The following is a 9,194-nucleotide window of genomic DNA, read 5'->3' on the forward strand; positions in this document are numbered from 1 at the left end:
CCTCAAGGCCCTTCCCCATCTTCACTGCCCTCCTTTGGGTGCTCTCTAATAGCTTAATAATCTTTCCTAAAATGCCTGTTTATAACTGCTGTTCCCATCTTTCAGTATATCCACGAGCACACCGGAATCCTTCCAGGCCTCCACGAAGGGCCTGGCCCTGAAAACACCTATTCCTCAGTGCCAGCAGCTCACCAGCTCCATCATTCCAATCCCCGAGTTACACCTAAGAAACAGTTTTTACTGCCTCTCCTGCCAGCTCAGGGGTGTTAAAAATGACAAATTAGAACTATAACATGTAACACAGACAGGGCTTGATGGCAACAAATCTCCATATGCTAAAACTCCCAGTAGCTAAAGAAACCCCACTGCTTCCCCTGAAAACCTTGGATGCGAAGGAAGTCGCTTCCCCGGTGTAGATGAAACCTCACTTTCCCAGAAGGACATTTCCCAACGAGCCAGGTGATTTCCAGCGTTAGCAATTCCCATTTCTCTTTCAAGAGCATGGGATAAAAATTAACCCACACAGAGCAACTTCTACACCGACTGTCAGAGCAAGCCAGGGCTTAACTCAACCAGAACAAACAAGTTAAGAGAAATAACCCAAGACACTTCATTCCTGTATGCTGCAACCACCTTCCACCCACCTTCTGGTCATTCACCCTCTTTCTTTACCACTGAAGGTGTTAGTGTTTTTAAATGCCTTTTTAAGTTGCATTCAAATAACTCTCACAGCACAGGCTGTGCTGCCAGAGCAACAGTTACTTTATTTTCTTTTTACTGCTGAAGTTATTTAGCATCTCCATAAGATACTTCAATGTCAATTTAATAATAAAAAAGTTGCCCTGATCTCTTGCCTGATATGCCAATTCTCTAATTTCACATCAATTTGCATAAGCTTGTTGTAGCTGCTCATTAACACACCCCAATGACCAAATTAACACACCACTTTACAGGAAAAGCGAGGACTATCTGAAGTTTTAATATGTCGAGCAAGGAAAATTTCCCGGGCAGTTTTGTTTCCAGCCTCATCCAGCTGCACCACAGTTGCTCCCCAGCGTCAGGCCCAGGTGCTTCCCCACAGCAGGGACCAGAGATAAGACATTAGAGCTGAAAAACACTAAGTACTAAAAACCTCAATTTTTGTGAGAAGTTGGAGATGAGTTAGAGAAACAAACCCATGCTCCTCCCATGGGGGGGGAAGGCTCACAGAACATGCCCAAAATTATTTGCTCTGTGTGGCTTCCAGTGATTGTGTATGTTGGCCAACCGGCTGGCTCCTCACCAGGTCCACAACTCAGGCCTTCCACAGTCAGAGAATCCCACCATGGTTTGGGTGGGAAGGGATCTCCAAGCTCATCCAATCCCCCCCATCATTTCCATGGGCAGGGACACCTCCCACCAGCCCAGGTTGCTCCAACCTGGCCTTGGACATCCCAGGGATCCAGGGGCAGCCACAGCTTCTCTGGGCAACCTGTGCCAGGGCCTGCCCACCCTCCCAGCCAACAATTCCTTCCCAATATCCCATCTAACCCTGCCCTCAGGCAGTTTGAAGCCATTCCCCCTTGTCCCATCACTCCATCCCATGTAAATATTCTCTCTCCATGTTTCCTGTAGCCCCTTCAGGTCCTGCAAGGTCACAATCAGGTCACCCCAAAGCTTCTCTTCCCCAGGCTGAACAATCCCAACTCTCCCAGCCTTTCCTCCCAGCAGAGCTGCTCCATCCCTCTGCCCATCCTGGTGCCTCCTCTAGACTCTCTCCAGCAGCTCCACGTCCTCCCTGTGCTGTTCCCCAGGGCTGGAGCAGCTCTGCAGGGGGGTCTCACCTGAGCAGCCTCACCCCCCTCACCTGCTGCCCACACTCTGGATCTAAGAAAGGATCTGCATGCCTAAAAGTTCAGGCCACAGTCAGTGAAAAAATGGCTTTTGGGCACCACCTGGGTCCACAAATAAAAACTGAACACGACTATTCTGGGAGAAAAGAAAAAAAAAAAAAAGGAACTTGCAGGGAACTTTCCACTTGTAGCTAAGACACCCCTGGGAGAGGAGGGAGGAAGACTGACAGAATAAAGACTTCCTCCACTCCAACCTCCCTGCAAGGCCTTCTCTAGACACACACACTGGGAATGACTGTCCCTAACGGGCTCCCCCAGTTCTGCAGGAACACGTGGGTCTCCCTTCCAGAGGAAACTCCGGACTGGGGCTCTTCACCCCAGCTGGGAAACACCCAAATGCAAAAAAAGACCAAAATACCCTCCACTTGGGGCTGAATGATTCTTCATGAATGGATTTGCACGGGCTGCAGTCACTCAGGAGTTTGCCCAGGCTGGAGAGAGTTTTAGGTGATGACCTAAATTTGTAGGTCATCAGGTTCAGTTGAATTAACAGAAGTAGAAAACAGAAGCAAAACTTCGACGGTGCCTTTTCCTCTGGGCTTGCAAACTCCCTGGAAAACACAAAATCCTCCTGCTAAGCTACTCCAAAACCTCCTCGGCTCCACTTTTCGTTGGGTGGACAGCATTTAAAATACTTTGGAAGCCTGGAAAGCCTCCCCTAAGAATAAGGCTTTGTTCTAGTAGCTTAAAGATGACCTCCAAAAGTTATTGGCTCTATTTTTTTTATTTTATTTTATTTAGGTCCTTATAAACCCTCTGCATGCTGGACAGCACTGGCTTCTCTAACACTGAATTAAATCCCTTACTTTCATGAGCAACCCCTGGAAAAAACATTAAGGAACATTTGTAAGAGAGTTCTCTCTGTTTTTAAGTCTGGGTTGTTATTAAAGCAGTATTACACTTATCAGGAATTCCCTAACAGGGAATTGGATTGGAGAGGGAGGTTAAGACATCTCTGAGGAAGGAGGAACAAAGAAAAGCTGGAAAGGTTATGGAATGGAAGGAGAAGGTCATTCACACGGTCTGAGGGCCTTTCAGAGCTTTCTGATAATTCTGACAGTAATTCCAAGAATTCTCCCAGATTTTCTCTCTGCCTCTGGCACCCAAACCACGTGGGCAGGTTCTACCCAAACTGCTGCCACCCATCAGTCTCAGCAGGTCACTGTAAGCACCCACAGGTCCCTTTCCTCAGGGTTTCCCTGCCGAGGGTTGACAATTCCCACTGACACGTGCAGGACCAAGAGGCTTCTCTCTCCTCCAGAATGTCTTCAGATAACACTGAATGAATGTTCATTTTCCCCTTTAAAACTGGAGCAGTTAGCAGTAATTAACAGAGCAGAGATGAAAGGCCCCAGAAAGCAGGTAAAACCAGGGTAACCGTAACTCAACCATCTTCCCTCGCTTCCCAAGGAGTGCACGGGAGGCCACCGGGGCAGGAAAGGCACCAGGACTGCTCAGGGAGGCTTCACCCACAACTCCACACATCAGCTACACCAATAATCAGAACTTCTTTAAGGCAAAGCAGAGAGGGAAGAGCAGGAATAATAAGGTCGAGGGAACGATGGGATGCTGGAGGAGGCACGAGGAACACGCCCAGTCACACTACACCGCGGGTCATGACAGCCCTGAAAACAATCCTTCGCTGTGCTGACTTATTCAACACCGCCTGCTTCTAAAACCCAATTTTACAAGCAGGCCTCGAAAGGAGAACTGGCTTTCCAAGCACAGCATTTTGTGCAACAGCTCAGAAAACAAGCCTGAAATGGACTCAGGAAGTTTGGGCCTGCTGAAAGTTTTGTGCCCAGAGTTTTTCTCGGGGAGAAATCAGGCACGCACTTGTGCTTGCAGGGAGGGTCATGGGGAAGATCGGGGAGCTCTGAGTAGTCTAAAGAGTCATTCCAGTTTCCCCCAGGTAACAACAGGGCCATCCTCAAAGCCCTTCACCCCCAAAGCTCTGCGTCCTACCCAACACCCATTTCCTGACGTGCACAAAGGTGCTGTTCAAAGCAATAAAAGCAAAGTTACCCCTGAAGGAAGTGAGTGCTACACCAATTCCCACTTCCCCTCTCCTCCCCCACTGCAAATCAAGAGCGCCAGCCAGCTCTTCAATTCGTGTGGTTACGAAGATGTTTCAATAGAAAAAAAACAAAAAACCAAACACAAATAAAAAAAAATAAAAAAAATAAACCAAACTTGCTGAAATAAAACCCCTCTACACTTCATTTTTGCAAGCAAAACACATCACTTGTGCTTCTGACCTCACACACAACACCTCCCAACCCTGAGCCCTGCAAGTGTTTTTCCCACATCCAGAGCGTCCCATCTACCAAAAGTTACCCCAGCAGATCTTCCACCTGCCTTCTGTTACCCCCTCCCAGCGTTTCTTGGTCGCAGGACAGATGTTTACCAATTTAGAAAGAGAGATTTACATGAGAGGGCAACTCTCAAAGCTTTAATTAAGGAAACGTGACGGGCGAGTACAGGACGATCACCTTATTGATAAGCCAGTTACCATGTGCAGACTCTGTGCTTACAGTGACCCACATTTGAGAAACAGACTCTTTTTTTTTTAATATTAATATAAAATAAGGTGAAGAACATACACAAGAACCACAGATTTTTACAGCATACACACGAGTACCTTCTACCTCTATTAACACCAGAGACTTGCACCTAATCTGGGAAAATTCGAATTTTAATGGTAATAACGTGCCAGAAATATTAAGAAATGCTACTGAGCTCCACTCTTCTTTGTTTCCAACCAGAAGCCCTCGAGATTAAAGTAAAAGCTGCTGTTTCCACTTGCTGGTCCACACAACTCTGGTCAACTCTCAGCAGTAACTGAGGTCTCCTTCTGCAAGAATTATTCCCTCTTATGCCTGTGAGTTCTCGCTGGATATAAATAAACCAGATCAATTGCATCATCTGAGGTAAAGGAGGTTTCATCAATATGATGTCAGCAGGAGAAACAAAAGCCACAAAGCAACATTAACTGTCATCTCTCCAAACAAAAGTCTGGAAAGGTGAGTAATTACAGGTACAAACACCTTCACCTGGAAAAAGAAAGTGGCTGGAGATAAAAATATCCACCACTGTTAAGCTCCTCTTCAGAACAAAGATGCTGTTTAAGAGTTGAATCAAAAGGAACGTGGTTTAAAAAACAATAATGGGACAGTTGTAGAGAGCAGCAGCCTGTCAAGAGTCAAAACTAAAAAATAAAATAAAATTTAAAAAAAAAAAAAAAAAGCTTGAATTGTGGAATCTGGGTCTCCCCCATCCAGTATCAGAGAGATTTTGTTTTTCTTTCGCATAATCTGGGCAAGTTGCCCAGGAAATATGAAAAACTGAACTCAGGACTCGGGGAGCAAGTTAAACAAAAAAAACAGAATTGCCTTTTAATTTTAAAGACACATTTTCATTCACTAGGTACAGTCCCGTCAACCTTCGCTCAAAAGCACATGATTGCTCCCAAAACTTTTAACACCCACCCCCAGCCCCATAAGGGGCACCTACTTAATATTTTTTGTCTTCTATACTTAATGTTTTAGAACAAGGCACAGACTGTGGATAGAAGAAGTCCTTTGGAGCGCCTTGGGATAACTGGAAGAGGAAATAACAGCCCAGAGAGCGGCAGAATGAAGTGTCCCAAATCAGCAGATCCCCGCCCAATCCGGCAGCCTGGTCTCCAGCTGAGTTTAAACACTTTACTCCGAGTTGAGTTCAGCTCCCTGTTCCCCTCCACACGTCTGCTCAGCTGATTGCAGCTGCCAGCTCTGCCAGGGGAGAGAGAGAGAGAGCACAGCCCACGACCTACTGCCATGGCAGCAGCTAAAAACAAGATGACACGAGCTCCAGAGCCCGGGCACTCGTTGAGCAGAAGGTGATGTTCGCTCACACATCGCAGGTTCCCTTTTCAGGGCCCTAAAATTACAGCCTGAGCCGGGTTTGCTGCTCCTCGTTTGGTGACTCCACAGTCACCTCCCCGTGGCGTCCTCTGGGCAGGAAGTTACAAAGAAAATGAGAAATCTTTCGGGTCCACCTTCTGCTCAGGCCTCTGAGGCCTGAAGGGCTCCCAACACAGAAATATGTATTTCAATTAAACTTCCCACCAAATCTAAGGAAATAATAATAAAAAAAAATAAGAAGTTTGCAGCAAGAGGTTAACTCGGGCACGGATGAGGACGAGGCCTGTTCAGGCTGACAGCTACTCCCATTTCCCCTCCTGAGAAGTGTTTTGTTACCGTTTTTCCTCCTTTCATCAGATAAACAGCCCAGTTTCACTGCTAAATTCTGGCACTGCACTGTCCAAACTCTGCTCCTCCAGAATTAAGCCTTCCCAGCTATTAACATATCCCCTTTCTCCATCTGTTTCACTCTTCCAAACTGAGTTATCCTTGGGCAGTCACCTGCTGACAGCGCCTCGTGGCAGGGGAGATACAGACTGATTTTTTAACCTTCTTGGGAAAAAAAAAAAACACAAAAAAACCCTGAAAGGGACCTTATCCAAACTCTCCCCTTCCAAAAACACGGCTCTGAGCTCGGGCTGATGAGGACACGCACGGGGTCTTAATGGAATTCTGTTTACTCCAGCCCTGCATCACCCAGACTCTTGGTGATTTGGGTATGACAACTCCCGGCCCGGCTGAGAAAGAACAGAAAGCTTTTATTCCAATTTCAACGATTTGTCACAGAAAACTGCATCCTCAAAGGCTCAGTTTAAACTGCTGTTTACAGGGAAGGATTCTCAGACCCAGCCTTTGCTGCTTTTCATTCCAGATAGACATTGTATTCCTGGAAGTCATGAGCAGGGCCATGGTATTTATAAAATGCAGCAGCGGAAACGGTGCTTCTCAGATCACCTGCCATTCCAGAGGCTCTTTTTAATGGAAGGATAAACACTGTGAAGAGAGGCAGGCGTGCAGAACTTACTTATTATTTGGTCTGATCACTGTGTGATCCACCTGAGACCCTTCCAGGAATTAAATTCCCATTCAGGCCTAAGTTGGCCCACCTGTTTCCCTCACAGTCCAGTAAAAAAAAAATTAAAATAAAACAAAAAAAAAAAAAAGAAAGAAAAAATGCAAAAAATCAGATTAAATGGGGTGGGCAGAGATAGCACTGACCCCACTCACAAAAAAAACAGAAAAATATAATTTTCCAGAAAAGGAAAATTATATGGAAAGTGGGGTGGGGAGAAGGCCCATAAACCGAAATAGGTGCTGCTTGCCATTTCCTCCCACTCCCCAAGCTTTACCCTTTCCCTTGGGCTGGGCCTAAGAACCCTCAGGCCTTGTCTTTACCTCGCTGCACACTGAGTCTCATCCTCCCTGGAAAAGCCTTTGGAGGTTCCTAAGGACAGGCAGCGAGTGCAGCCCGAGCAGGGAAGGGTGGAGTGCTGGAACTCCAGAGACAGTCTTTGTTCCAAGCGTTCCTTAGATAATGGCAGTGGCCTTCACCAAAACACAAGTTATAAACAGGGCAAAAGGAAGTGACTTTGGTCACAGAACTGCTCAGCTTTCACCCCTGCCTTGCATGATGTCAGAACCTCCCCAGCTCTCCGGTTACTGGATGATCCCCGAGAGCAAATGAGACTGAAATACAGCATTAAAAAAAAATAAATAAATAAAATAAACACAAGGCAAAAGGGGGGGGGGGAGCGTAAGAGAAACACACACAGCCACATCTGCCTGGTCATCTGCTGCTTTATCACCTCTGACGACGAACACAAGTCATCCTCATTGCTAAATCATTACAAATCAGCTATAACAGGACCACAACCAAGTTCCACAATTAACTGCTCCTGCAGCATATCAATCCATTAAGCCCTACACAGCTGTGCTACCTTGGCAGTGTGGCTACAGGGGGAAAAGGAAAAAAAAAATAAAAATAAAAAAACCAAACCACCATCGCCGTCCCTCCCGCGCCAAAAAAACACGCCGCCCATATCTGGTCTCCGAGGGCGGGCGAAGGCCGACACCAAGGGGAGGGACACTGAGCTCCCGGGATCCTGCTCCCAGCAGCAAACTGGGGCTTCCCCCAGTTTCTCCTTCACCACCCCCCCAGGTCAAGCGCGTTTCACTTCCCCCTTCGCCGATTTAAAAGGCTGCTGACTTCTCAATTAAAGAAAAAAATAATTTTATATATATATATATATATAAATATAAAATCAGATCGAGCAGCGTCGCTGTTCCCCGTGCCAGAATGGAAATCCAAGAGGACTACGCTAAAGCAGGGAAGAGCATCAGAGGTTCCTCCATGAAAACAAAGGCTATAAAAAGGACAAATATGGTTTTAAAGAGAAAAACGCTTCCATGCAAACGGATCCCTGGATTCCTCCGCCACGGCAGAGGTTCAGAGGGACACACGTCACACCTTAACCATCCCCCCCAAAATGTTTTATCCTCCACCCCCCCCCACCCTCCGTGCTGGCAGCGGGACCGACCCACACAGAAGTCCTTCCCGACTTTCCCACCTCGGAGAAAAGGGCCTTTTCCTCACCTTATTTTTTTTTTTTTAGAGGCACACAAAGCACCCCGTACACAACACACGACATGATGTAACCACCACCACCACCACCGGCCGTGGCCCAAACCAGTTCAAAATATAATGGTCAGTCAAAACAAATAAAAAACCTGCAGTTCCTCCCATATCCTGACCGGTTTCATGGAAAACTACAGTTTGTCATTCGAGTGCATTTTTACATAACAGGGAATATAATCTATGGAGTGCCTGCCTTCTGCTCCACCTGGACACCAAATTTAAGGAGCGAAGGGATGACACCTCCGTTTGGAAGGGGGGGGTCTGGTTTTTGGGGGAGAAAATAAGGTTAGTTCCCCATATAATTACTGCTTTATTTTTCCTGCTGCATGACCCCCATTTATACCCCAAATGAGGGAAATTTCTCTGTAATCAAGCACTAGAAGATGCTAATCCCATGATGGAAGTAAACACACGTAGGGATCACAGCAAAGCACTGCAGGATAGCCGGACTCTTCCAGCTTGTTTTGGGGGAAAATAATTCCGGATCGGTTCGAAATAAATAAAATACAAAATACACGGCAGGAAAGTAAATAGAGGGAAACGTTTCTGGAGCTCGAAACCACCTGGAAAATGATGCTATTGTGCACCCCGGGAGCAGGGAGAGCGCCCGGGTGACACGGCTCCCGCCGGTGACAGCCCACCGGGATTACCGGCACCGCTCCGCTCCTATTTTCCAGCCGGATTTGGGGCCGCGGGAGGACCTGCTCCCTTCCACGCGTTTTGCAAGATTTGAGGTTATGCAATTTAAATTTTTTTTTTTTT

General features: G+C 46.7%; 1 protein-coding gene across 1 annotated transcript in view; it reads right to left on the bottom strand.

The window, feature by feature from the left end:
* The window catches only part of KANSL1 (KAT8 regulatory NSL complex subunit 1), an 82,330-nt gene that overhangs the window by 65,610 nt on the left and 7,526 nt on the right, over window positions 1-9,194 (bottom strand). The window lies entirely within an intron of this gene.

The sequence above is a fragment of the Empidonax traillii genome, unplaced genomic scaffold (assembly GCF_003031625.1).
Source record: "Empidonax traillii isolate 1590-97213 ecotype Southwest subspecies unplaced genomic scaffold, ASM303162v1 scaffold1535:size94756, whole genome shotgun sequence".
In the NCBI taxonomy this organism is placed as follows: Eukaryota; Metazoa; Chordata; class Aves; order Passeriformes; family Tyrannidae; genus Empidonax; species Empidonax traillii.